General features: G+C 41.1%; 1 protein-coding gene across 1 annotated transcript in view; it reads left to right on the top strand.

Annotated features, from left to right (window-relative positions):
• The window catches only part of LOC109928744 (ankyrin-2-like), a 909,810-nt gene that overhangs the window by 499,032 nt on the left and 397,993 nt on the right, over positions 1 to 12,785 (top strand). The window lies entirely within an intron of this gene.

Here is a 12,785-nt window from a genome sequence, read left to right as displayed (position 1 = left end):
TTCCTCCAAACAGACTCACCCAATCAACTGCTGCTAGATCCTGCCTAATGGCCCTGCTCCTGTTTAGCACCTTAACCTGTGGATCTGTCCTATCTTTTTCCATAACTATGTTAAAACTAAGAGAGTTTGGTCACTGGACCCAAAGCGTTCTCAGACTGACACTTCAGTCACTTGCCCAAACACGTTTCCGAAGAGGAGGTCCAGTGTTGCACCTCCCGAGTAGGGCCCTCTACATATTGATTTAGGAAACTTTCTTGGACCCATTTGACAAATTTCACCCCATCCAGGTCTTTTACACTCTGGGTTGCCCAGTTAATACAGGGGAAATTAAAGCCTCCAACTAGTATTACTCTATTATTCCTACAGGTATCTGCAATCTCTCTACACATCTGCTCCTCTTGTACCCACTGGCTATTTGGGGGTCTATAATACAGTCCCAATGGAGTGACCACCTCCTTCTTGTTTCTAAGTTCTAACTATATGGCCTCATTTGATGACCCCTTAAGAATATCCTCTCCATGCACTGTCGTTATGTCCTCCCTTCGCAAAAGGGCAACTCCCCCTCCTCACTTACTTGTACTTCTGTCATGCCTGTAGCTTTTGTATCCTGGAACATTGAGCTGCCAGTCTTGCCCTTCTCTCAGCCCTGTTTCTGTTATGGCTATAACATCCCATTCCCCAGGGCCAATCTATGATCTGAGCTCATCTGCCTTACCAGTCAGGCCTTGTGCATTGAAATAAATGCGCTTTAAACCAGAAGTCTTTTCTCTCCCTTTACTGTGCCCCTGGCTATCTTGAATAGTAAACTTGCTCTCGATGGCTAATGTATTTTCCCCTGACTTTCCGATGGCTTCTGTCTTATTCAGAGCTCCACTCCACTGCCAGACTGGTTTAAACCCTCCTGGGTAACGCTAGCAAATCTCCCCGCGAGAATATTGCACCCTGTCCGGTTCAAGTGCAACCTATCTTTGTACAGGTCACCTCTATCCCAGAAGAGATTCCAATGATCCAAGAACTGAAAACCTGCCCCCTGCACCACCACCTCAGCCACGCGTTCATTTGGCCTGTTTTTCTATTTCTATCCTCACTGGCATGTGGCACTGGGAGTAACCTGGAGATCACTACTCTTGAAGTCCTGCTTTTTAACTTCTTAGTTATGTTCCAGTGTAAATATTTGTCCACTGGTATATCACACAAATAGCCATTCTTGATGAACTTAGTAAATGAACATCAGCAGGAATCCTAGTTCAGGATTACTTTAAGGTTATCGTACAGATTAAGTTGGTAGCTAGGAAGACAAATGCAATGTTAGCGTTCGTTTTGAAAGGGCTGAAATACAAGAGCAGGAAATACTGCTGAGGATGTACAAGGTTCTAGTCAGACTGATTTTGGACTATTGTGAGCAGTTTTGGGCCCAGAATCTAATGAAGGATCAGTGGCCATGGAGGGGTACAGAGGAGATTTACAAGAGTGATAGGGTCACAGTCGTATAGCACGGAAACAGACACTTCGATCTAACTTGTCCACGCTGACCAAACTTCCCAAAATAAACTAGTCCCACTTACCTTTCCTCTTCATGTAGCTGTCCTAATGTCGTTTAAATGTTGTAACTGTACCTGCATCTACCATTTCCAATAGAAGTTCATTCCACATGCAAACCACCCTTGGTGTGAAAAAGTTGCCCCTCAGGTCACCTTTAAATTTTTCTTCTCTCACCTTAATAATATGCTCTCTAGTTTTGAATTCCCTCACCCTAGGGAAATGACCTTTGCTATTCACCTTATCTATGACCCTCATGATTTTATAAACATTTATAAGTTCATCCCCTCAATCTCCTTTGCTCCAGTGAAAAGAAGAACTAGCCTATCCAGCCTCTTCTTATAACTCAAACTCTCCAGTCCCAGCAACATCCTTGTAAATCTTTTCTGAACCCTCTCCAATTTAATAATATGATTCCTATAACAGGGCTACCAGACTGTACACTTTACTTCAAAAGTGGCCTCACCAACATCCTGTACAACTGCAACATGACATTCCAACTCTATACTCAGTGGTTCCAGCAATGAAGGCGAGCATGCTAAATGTCTTCTTAACACCCCTGTCTACCTGTGACGCAACTTTCAAAGCACTATGTACCTGATTCCCAGGTCTCTCTGTTCACCAACACTACCCAGGGCCCTTCCATTAACTGTATAAGTCCTGTCTTTGTTTATCTTATCAAAATGCACTACACCACATCTATCCAAATTAAACCCCATCTGCCACTTCTCAGCCCATTGGGCCAGCTTATCAATATCCCTTTATAATCTTAGGTAATCTTCTTCACTGTCTGCTATATAATCAATTTTGGTGTCATCCGCAAACTTACTGATCATACTTCCTGTATTCCGATCGAGATGGTTTATATAAATGACAAACAATGGTGGACTCAGCACTAACCCCTGCAGAACACCATTGGTAACAGGTCTCCAGTCTGAAAAACAACCCTCCACCACCATCTGCTATCTCTTACTATCAAGTCAACTTGTATCCAATTGGCAAGCTCTCCTTGAATCTCATGTGATCTAACTTTACTAACCAGTCTACCATGCAGAACCTTGTCAAAGGCTTTAGTAAAGTCCATGTAGACAATGTCTATCTCTCTGCCCTCATCTGTCTTATTGGTCACATCCTCAAAAATCTCCATCAAGTTTGTGAGACATGATATCTCTCGCACAAAGCTACGCTGACTATCCCTAATCAGTCCTTGCCTCTCCAAATGCATGTAAATCGTATCTCTCAGAATCCCTTCCAGCAACTTACCCTCCATTGGTTTCAGACTCACCGATCTATAATTCCCAGTTCTCCTTACAACCTTTCTTAAGTAAAGGCACAACATTAGCCGCCCTCTAGTCCTCTGGCATCTTACCCGTGGTTATAGATGATACAAATGTCTGTGCTACAATCCCTGCAATTTCTTCCCTAACTTCCCACAACATCCTGGGATACACTTGATCAGGTCCCGGAGATTTACCCACTTTTGTCTTTTTTTTTAAAGACCTCCAGCACCTCCTTTTCTGTAATGTGGCCTGTTTTTGAGACATCAATATTTATTTCCCTGAGTTCCTTAGCCTCCATGTCTTTCTTCACAGTAAATACCGGAGCAAGATATTTGTTTAGTGCGTCTCCTATCTCCTGTAGTTTCACAAATTGACAACCTTGTTGATCTTTAGGGGGCCTTACTCTCTCCCAAGTTGCCCTTTCACTCTTAATGTACTTGTTGAATCTCTTTGGATTATCCTTAGCCTTGGCAGATAGGGTTATCCCGTATCCCTTTCTTGCCCTCCCGATATCCTCCTAACAATTCCCCCACCTTTCCTATACTCTTCAAGAGATTCACTTGGTCCCACTTGTGTATAGCTAACATATGCTTCCTTTTTATTCTTGACCAGTGCCTCAATATCTTTATTCATCCATTGTTCCCTATTCCTACTAGCCTTGCCCTTAACTCTAACAGGAACATAATGCCTCTGAACTCTCATTATCTTCTTAAGCACAAGAATTATGAATCCAAGTGGAATAATCCCATCACTGCTCCAGCTGAAGGGAGTTAATTCACTATGTATCAGAAACTTCTCACCTATTAGGAGTTCAAACCCATAGCTTGCTCCTCACATGACTCCCATAATTGCTCTCCATGGTTGACGGAATCACTTGGGTCACTAAGTTCAAGCCTTGTGCTCAGCTCAGTTAACTGATTTCAGCCAGTATGACAATTGAGATTGTTCCAGTTGTGAACAGTCTACTCTAATGAACTTTTGAAAGATCCTACCTCATACTGTCAAAATTAGCTTAACTCCAGTTAAAACTAAAAATTAAAACTTGAAAAGGCCTATCCTTTTCCATAACAATTTTAAAACTAATTGAATTATGATCACTAGTTACAAAGTGTTCCCCCACTAACACTTCAGTCACTTGACCTGCTTTATTTCCAAATAGAAGATCAAGTTTCGCTCTTTCTCTGGTACATATTGGTAAGGAAAATTTTCTTGAACACCTTTAACAAATTCCTCCCCATCCAAGCCCTTAACACTGCAGCAGTCCCAGTCTATGTTTGGAAAGTTAAAATCCCCTACTATTCCAACCCTATTATTTTTACACATATTTGAGATCTCTCCACATGTTTGCTCCTCAGTTTCCAGCTGACTTATGGGGGGGAGGGGAGGTACCTATAGTATAGTCCCATCAAGGGGTCATCCCCTTCTTATTTCTGACTTCCTCCCATAACGCTTTATTGGACAATCCCTCAGGAATCTTGTCTAAGGACAGTAGTGACATTTTCCCTAATCAAAATCCCAGGGATGAAGGATTAATCATATGAGGAGTGGTTGAGAGCTCTGGGTCTGTACTTGGAGTTTAGAAGGATAAGGTGGGAATCTTATTGAAACTGAGAGGCCTGAATAGAGTGGATATGGAAAAGATGTTTCCACTAGTAGGAGAGACTAGGAACCTAGGTCACAGCTTCAGAGGAAGGCACAACCCTTTAGAACTGAGATGAAGAGGAATTCTTCAGCTACAGGCCGGTGAATCTGTAGAACTCATTGCTGTGGAAGACTGTGGAGGCCAAGTCACTGAGTGTAATTAAGACAGAGATAGATAGGTTCTTAATTAATGAGGGGATCAAAATTTGTGTGGTGAAGGCAGGAGAATGGGACTGGGAACCACATCAGCCATTGGTGGAGCAGACTTCATGGACTGAATGACCTAATTCTGCTCTGAAATCTTATGGTCTTTTGGATTTGACATGATGAAATAACAATTTTTATCTGATAGTCACACGTGAGTTTTGCATCAGGTTACTGAATAATGGACAAGTGTTTGTATTGTGGTTGACTGCTTTTCTGATGTGGGTGGAATTCCGGACAACTGGAACAATCTCAATTGTCATACTGGCTGAAATCAGTTAACTGAGCTGAGCACAAGGCTTGAACTTAGTGACCCAAGTGATTCTGTCAATCATGGAGAGCAATTATGGGAGTCATGTGAGGAGCAAGCTATAGGTTTGAACTCCTAACAGGTAAGAAGTTTCTGATACATAGTGAATTAACTCCCTTCAGCTGGAGCAGCGATGGGATTATTCCACTTGGCTTCATAATTCTTATGCTTAAGAAGCAAAAATTACAGTCTGCTGGCGTTTGTAGGTGTCAGATGGTGACAAGATGAATTGCCTGCTTATGGTCATTTCCTAGGCGAATCACAAGGCTGCATTCTTTTTTAGATGGAGTAGTTCTTTGAGCATGAGGAAAGCAAGTTAGCAAAAGTAAAGTAACTTAAATAAGGCATTCAAGATTTCAGAATAGAAATCAAAGTACAACTGCTCATCTAATTTCCAACCAGATTTAAAAATGAGGTAAAAGAGCACCACTGAAATACTAAACTGATCAGGAAGAGATGAAAGGATTACCTTACAGGTTGGTCTGTTCACATTCTTAACATGGTATTTGCAATGTAAATTTTCAGTCAGGATTATAGAACATGGTTCCATTTTAATGGTGTCTGACAGTATAGTATAGTATACTTTGGTATAGTTGAAACTGCAGGTTTTATATTGGTATCGGATGGTGTTTTGTTACCCAATCCCGAACTGCAAATTTCACAGTGATGGTGTTAAACTCCGTGGAAATCTGCTGAAATTCACTGTGATCAGCATATTTTTGAGAATAGGTTGCTGCTTTTATCCTTTTTGCTCTACCTCATCCTATGTCCGCCTCATTTTTGCTGTCATTTACAGCTCTTGCATCTATTATCTCTCTGTTTCTCACCCATTTTAATCATTTGCACCTTCACTTTTATTCCTTTTCTGCTCTTACTTTTCACTTGCTCTTATTTTCTCTTGTGCAATATTATTTTCTTTCCAGTCTATTTTCTGCAAAAGTAACACTTTGCATGCACAGTGGGATAAGAAAGATGAAAGAGCCAAACAGGCTTTTCAGTCAGCTGGAATGGTGTATTAAATGGAGCGAGAGGAATGTGACTTTAAATAAAGCATAAGGATCAAAGGAGCAGAGGGTGCAGTTTTAAAAATAACAGTGAAGTTTTAAGAGGAAAACATATACTGGGGGTGTGAAAGGAACAAAGCTTCAAAAACAGTGTAGAAAGAGTAATTAGCAAGTTAACTCCCACTTAGATGCTCCAACGTCTCCTGACCAATGATTGAAATCTCTCCATAGTGTTCCTATTCCTCACTATTTCCACGCCCAGTAAAGTCCTATTCATAACTTCGAACAAGGACTGCGTTAATTACAAAGATTTTTGTAATTGCTGCCATCTTTTGAAACAAAATGGTGATTAAAAGGTGGTTGATATGGCTTCTAGGGATCAAGTGACCCTTGCAATTTCTGTTGAGACCACCTCCTGTTTCTAGAAAGGTCCCAATCAAATGTGCAGGGTTGGGCAGTCCCAAGAATGGACAAGCTAAGACAAAATCCTTCTGGAGAATTTGCATCTTGTTTTGGTTGTAGACTTGTCCAAAACTCAGAATCAATGAAATTTCAGACTTCCTGTTTCCAAACTTGAAATTTACCAAAGGAGCTGTAGAAAAACCAGTTAATCGGAAGCAAATGTGAATGGCCTCCATACATTTTCTACTGTCGAGCAATGGCTTCTAACTTCACATCTTTTTGGGTGGATGATAATGGTACTGATCGTTTGACTGAAATAGACCACAGAAAATAAATCTTATTTTTATATATATATATAAGTCTATATATAACAGCTACAGGTACAACAGAAAAGGCAGCAACATCTACAATTTTGAAAACTGAAGACCACAATATCTGAAAGTCTCCAAGCCTGTTTCTTTTCAAATACCGTTTAGTGCAGAAATGTGATCCATTGTTAAAAAGACTACAAGTAACTAATTGCAAGCCCTGCTTAAAACCTATTACTTCAAATAAATCCTGCTATAATCTGATGTATAGCTTGGTGATTAAATCCATTCAAACTACCCTTCTTCACTGAGCTTACACTGTACGCTTTTCCTAAGATGAGCCAAAAAATGAATTAAGAGCTATTCATTTTTTATGACTTTCACTATCCAGTTTAACTGCAATTTTTTCACACGTGTGTGTGTGTGTGTGTGTCTATGTGTGCTTGTGCACGCTGAGTGAGCTTTGTAGCACAGACTTCCAAGGTGAATGCATGAATAAATAATATTGTTTATTTAAACCCACTTGAACTTGCTGGTAAGATAATGCATTCATTCTGTAGTTTTATTAGTAGGTACTACTTTGTCATTTGGTTATAAGCTGCCATAGAGTGAACGTACAGGACTGTGATTGGGTCATTTCATGATAATGTGGTATTCAAATCTTCAAAGCATTCTGTGCATTTCCTTAATGAATTCAAACCAGTGTCATGACATGTATTTTTACTCAGTCGCTTGATGTCATGTATTTGATTATTACTGAAAGGACAGACGTGTAGCTGAAACTTTTCATTTATCTTGATATGTGCAAGGTGAAAAGCTTTGACAACGTGTTTTCAGCAATATTCACGTTATCTGTATTTCACTTCTCAATGGATTGCGTGTCATTGATGTTCAAATCTATCATTAGGAAATTGTCGACTGTTCCAAGCTTCCTTGTGTGTTCTAAACATTGTTGATAAATTGTTAGAACCATTGTGTTTTGGACCCTGTCACAACCTCCACTGCCTAATCACCAGTTCCATCTATCTCCCTGGCAACAAACTGAACCTGAACCAGGTTATTTGCAGCCTTGCTGGTACGTTTGATCCAGGGATGAGCTTGTAATAGCATCCAGACCACTGGCAAGACCACCTGTTTCGATCTTCGTAACATTACTTGCCTCGGTCCTGCCTCATTTCAGCTTTGACTGAAATCGTCATCCATTACGTTGTTATCTTTGACTTGACTACCCCACTGCATTACCTGGCTGGTTTTCTATGTTCTATCCCTATGCTTGCTGAAATACAGTCGCTCCTGATTGAGCAACATTTTGAGTTTAAAATTCTTATCCTTGTTTTCACGTTCTTCTGAGTCTTCACTGTTCCCTGATCCTCTAGCTTCCACTAGTCCTGCCTTCTCTGAGATATCTGTGATCCACTCTTCCTGGTCTCTTGGATTAACATTGATGGATGTGTCCTCAGCTGTCCAGGCACTAAGTTTTGTACCTCCCTAAATCACCCAGAGACGATGGGCTCCCTCACTTTGGTGGCACGGTGGCTCAGTGGTTAGCACTGTTGCTAGGGTTCGATTCCACCCTTGGGTGACTGGCTGTGTGGAGTTTGCATGTTCTCCCCGTGTCTGCATGGGTTTCCTCCAGGTGCTCCAGTTTCCTCCCACAGTCCAAAGATGTGCAGGCTAGGTGGATTAGCCATGCTCAATTGCCCATAGTGTCCGGGGATGTGTAGATTAGGTGGGTTATAGGGGGATGGGTCTGGGTAGGTTGCTCTGAGGGTCAGTGTGGACTTGTCAGTCTGAAGGGCCTGTTCTCACACTCTAGGGATTCTATATATCTAACCTCTTCACCTCTGTATCTTGCTTTCCTCCTCAAATACATTCCTGTGCACCTACTTAGAGTCATAGTCATACAGCGTGGAAACAGACCCTTCGGTCCAACCATTCCATGCTGAACATCATCCCAAACTAAACAAGTGCCACGTGCCTGCACCTGGCCCATATCCCTCCTAACCTTTTCTATTCAAGTACTTATCCAGATATCTTTTAAACATTGTAATTGTACCCACTACCTCAGAAAGTTCATTCCACACGTGAACCATACTGTTAAAAAAAAAAATTGCCCCTTGTCTTTTTGAAATCTCTCTCCTCTAACCTTAAAAATGTGCCCCCAGTATTGAAATCCCCCAACCATTTAACTCTATCTATGCCCCTCATTATTTTATAAACTCCTATAAAGTTGCCTCTCAACCTCCTATGCTCCAGTGAGAAAAGTCCCTGCCTAACCTATAACTCCATATAACTCAGACCTTCCATAACTGGCAACATCCTGGTAAATCTCTTCTGAGCCCTGTCTAGCTTAATATCCTTCCTAAAACTGGGTGACCAGAACTGGACACAGAGAGGAGTTTGCTGGGGCGTTGACCAAGATCTTTGTATCCTCACTAGCCACTAGAGAGGACCTGGAAAACTTGATGAAGGGTCTAGGCCCGAAACGTTAGCCTTCCTGCTCCTATGATGCTCCTTGACCCGCTGTGTTCATCCAGCTCTGCACCTTGTTATCTCAGATTTTCCAGCATCTGCAGTTCCTACTATCTCATGTAGCTTATGTTGGTCCTCTGGTCATGAAGGGAAATAGGGATAATTTGGGAAACTATAGACCGGTGAGTCTCGCATTGGTGGTTGGGAAGCTATTGGAGAGAATTCTTGGGGAAAGGATTTATGTGCATTTGGAAAAGCTTGACCTAATTGGGGATAATCAACATGGCTTTGCAAGGGGCAGGTCATGTCTCAGTAACTTGATTGAATTTTTCGAGGAAGTGACAAAGATGATTGATGAGGGTAGAGCAGTGGATGTTGTCTACATGGATTTTAGCAAGGCTTTCGACAAGGTCCCTCGTGGTAGGTTCATCCGGAAGATTAAGATGCATGAGATCATTGGTGACTTGGCTGGGTGGATTCAGAAAGACTTGGATGAGACAATAGATGGGTGGCTTGGTAAATTTGCAGACGATACAAAGAATGGTGGAGTTGTGGATAGTGTAGAACAGTGGGATGTAGATCAGTTGCAGATATGGGCAGAGAAATGGCAGATGGAGTTTAATCTGTGTAAGTGTGAGGTGCTGCACTTTGGAAGATGAAACATTAAGGAAAAGTATACAGTTAATGGCAGGACCCTGAACAGCATTGATGTACAGAGGGATCTTGGGGTTCGACTCCATAGCTCCCTGAAAGTAGCCACCCAAGTAGACAGGGTGATAAAGAAGGCATATGTCGTGCTTGCCTTTTTTGTTCGAGGAATTGAGCACAAGAGTCAGGATGTCATGTTGCAGCTTTGTATGACTTTGGTTACGCTACACTTGGAGTTTTGCGTTCAATTCTGGTTGCCACATTACAGAAAGAATGTGGAGGCTTTGGAGAAGGTGCAGAAGAGGCTTACCAGGATGTTGCCTGGATTAGAGGGTATGAGCTATAAGGAGAGGTTAGTAAAACTCGGGTTGTTTTTGTTGGAGTGGCGAAGGCTGAGGGGAGACTTGAGTGAAATCTATAAAATTATGAGATACATAGATAGGGTTGACAGAATCTTTTTCCCAGAGTTGAAATATCTAATGCTAAGAGGTGAGCATTTAAGGTGAGAGGGGGGACAGTTCTAAGGATGGGCAAGTTTTTTTTTTATACACAGAGTGGTAGGAGCCTGGAACACGCTGCCGGAGTGGTGGTGGAAGCAGGCACAGTAGAGGCATTTAAGGGAGTTTTCTTAGATAAGCACATGAATATACAAGGAACAGAGGGATTAATTTAGTTTGACATGTTTGGCACAACATCGTGGGCCAAAGTGCCTGTTCCTGTGCTGTACTGTTCTGTGTTCTATTCCAGAAGAGGCCTCATCAACATCCCGTACAACTTCAACAGAACTTCCCAACTTTTGTACTCAAAGTGAAGGCAAGCGTGCTAAACACCTTTTTAACCACCCTGTCTGTATGTGACGCAATCTTCAAAGAATTGTGTACCTGAAGCCCTAGGTCCCTCTGTTCTACAACACTAACCATGGCCCAACCATAATTGTATAAACCCTACCCTTGATTTTTGAACCACTTATTAACCATACGTTCTATATTCTCATCCAAATCATTCATATAAATGGCAAACAAAAGAGGACCCGCAATCGATCCCTGTGGAACACTGCTGGTCACAGGCCTACAGTCCAAAAAGCAATCCTGTACTACCATACTCTGTCTCCTGCTGTTAAGCCAATTATGTATCCAATTGGCACGCTCACCCTGAATCCCAAAAGATCTAATATTAGTAATTAGCCTACCATGCAGAACCTTGTTTAATTAGACTTTACTAAAGCCTTTGACAATGTCTCCTGCTCTGCCCTAATCAATCTTTTCGGTAATTTCCTTAAAAAAAATGTAATCAAGTTTGTGAGACACGATTTTCCTCAACAAGCGACAGATTATTGTCTTAATATCCTTTCATATGATTCAGTCTCGTAATTTATTTTGCTCCACTCCTATGATCATGTTATTATGTTAATCACACTGCAAACGTAAATACAGGCATTTGTTCTAATTGTTGCAGCATTTTTAGTGCAGTATTCTATCAAATACTTTTGCTTTGGGGAATGTAAGGAATAGAAATATTGCCAATGTGTTGCAATCAAAGTAATTTTGGTGGTGTTGATTGTGCCATTTGTTGCATCACAAGTAAATTGTTGATAAATGTTCTACTTTAGGATTTCTATATATACGGTGCTGTAAAATTGACCCATTGCTTTGCTTCTTTACTGGGATACTTTCTTTCAGACCATGAAAAATCTTAGTTCTCCCACACGGTTCAGATATAGTCCTCATATATTGTGCTATACATTGTTTCTGAGGATTTCCACTCCAAAGCTCCCATCTCTCTCTCTCGGTGTAGTCAGTGGCTTAAGTATCCACCACAAGCTGATTGTTATTGCTATTATGTTGAAGAAACAAGAGTTCTCTGCAATGCAATGTTTTACACTAGTAAAACCTTAATTTATAAAAAGTAAGAAGGAGTTACAGAGCTACAGTAACAACCAGGAGACATTCTGGAGTTTGTGCTTGGCTACTGTTGCACTTCAGAGCAATTAATTAGAGAGAAAAGAATAGTGACGTAAATGTTTTCAGAAAGTTCAATTTGTTTGTTTGACTTTGAGAGGAAAGCTTGAGTTACACTAAACAGCAACCATCCATAGTCTATGTAGAAATTTCCCATCACATTTAAAGTGAAAGGACATTTCTTGAGCTTTTACTCTGACTGAACTACTGGCTAATGATGAAAAGGTTTTGCAGTCTCTGGCACACCTTGCCATCTCATTCCGATAGACATTCCCCTCCGTGTCTCTCATTATCCCGACTGTTGTTGGGTCAAAATCTTGAAAATATCATGAGTTTCTTCAGCAATTTCTGAGTTTGTTACAGATTAGGGAGAGGCTGATTAGATGTTTCAAATCCTGAAAGGACGTAAGAGCATAAATAGTAAAAGATTGATGAACTAAACACAATGTGTAAGAGACACAGGATTATTGCTATTATTACAAAACCAAAGATTTTGTTTACTAGATGAATTGAGGGGCATTACCCAACATATGCAGCAGGCCTTTTGTCTTCTCAGCATTGACATAAATTCAGTTTTGGGCCTGTTTAATGTCAAAACTTGGCTGTCCCTGCTGCTCACCTCTGTCTTAAGTTTTTGAGCTTTTGCTGCATACAACCGGGCACTGTTCTCAATGCTGTAAGAAACATTTTTGAGTTTCACTGCAGCCAGCATGTCATAAGTTTGCTTAGAGATGAACGTAAAGCCGGTTTTGCTAACCAGAACTGTGTATGTTTTACGTAAATCAATACTAAGCCAGGAGGGATCCCTGAACAACTATGTTGGAGTGTGCCCTTCAATGTGCTGAGTGTCATGTGACTTTGCTTTACTGCTTGTGATGTCACAGCTATCCTATTGATATTCACTACTTTATACGACAAGGAGGATCAATGGTGGAAATGGAATCTTCCATGTAATCCAACCTGTTGGATGCTAGTGAATTTGCAACAATATATCTCTGAGGTTTATAATCATCCTCGTG

Source organism: Rhincodon typus, chromosome 1 (genome assembly GCF_021869965.1).
Source record: "Rhincodon typus isolate 14 chromosome 1, sRhiTyp1.1, whole genome shotgun sequence".
In the NCBI taxonomy this organism is placed as follows: domain Eukaryota; kingdom Metazoa; phylum Chordata; class Chondrichthyes; order Orectolobiformes; family Rhincodontidae; genus Rhincodon; species Rhincodon typus.
Note: the sequence above shows the minus strand (reverse complement) of the source record. Positions and strands in the feature narration are given on the sequence as shown.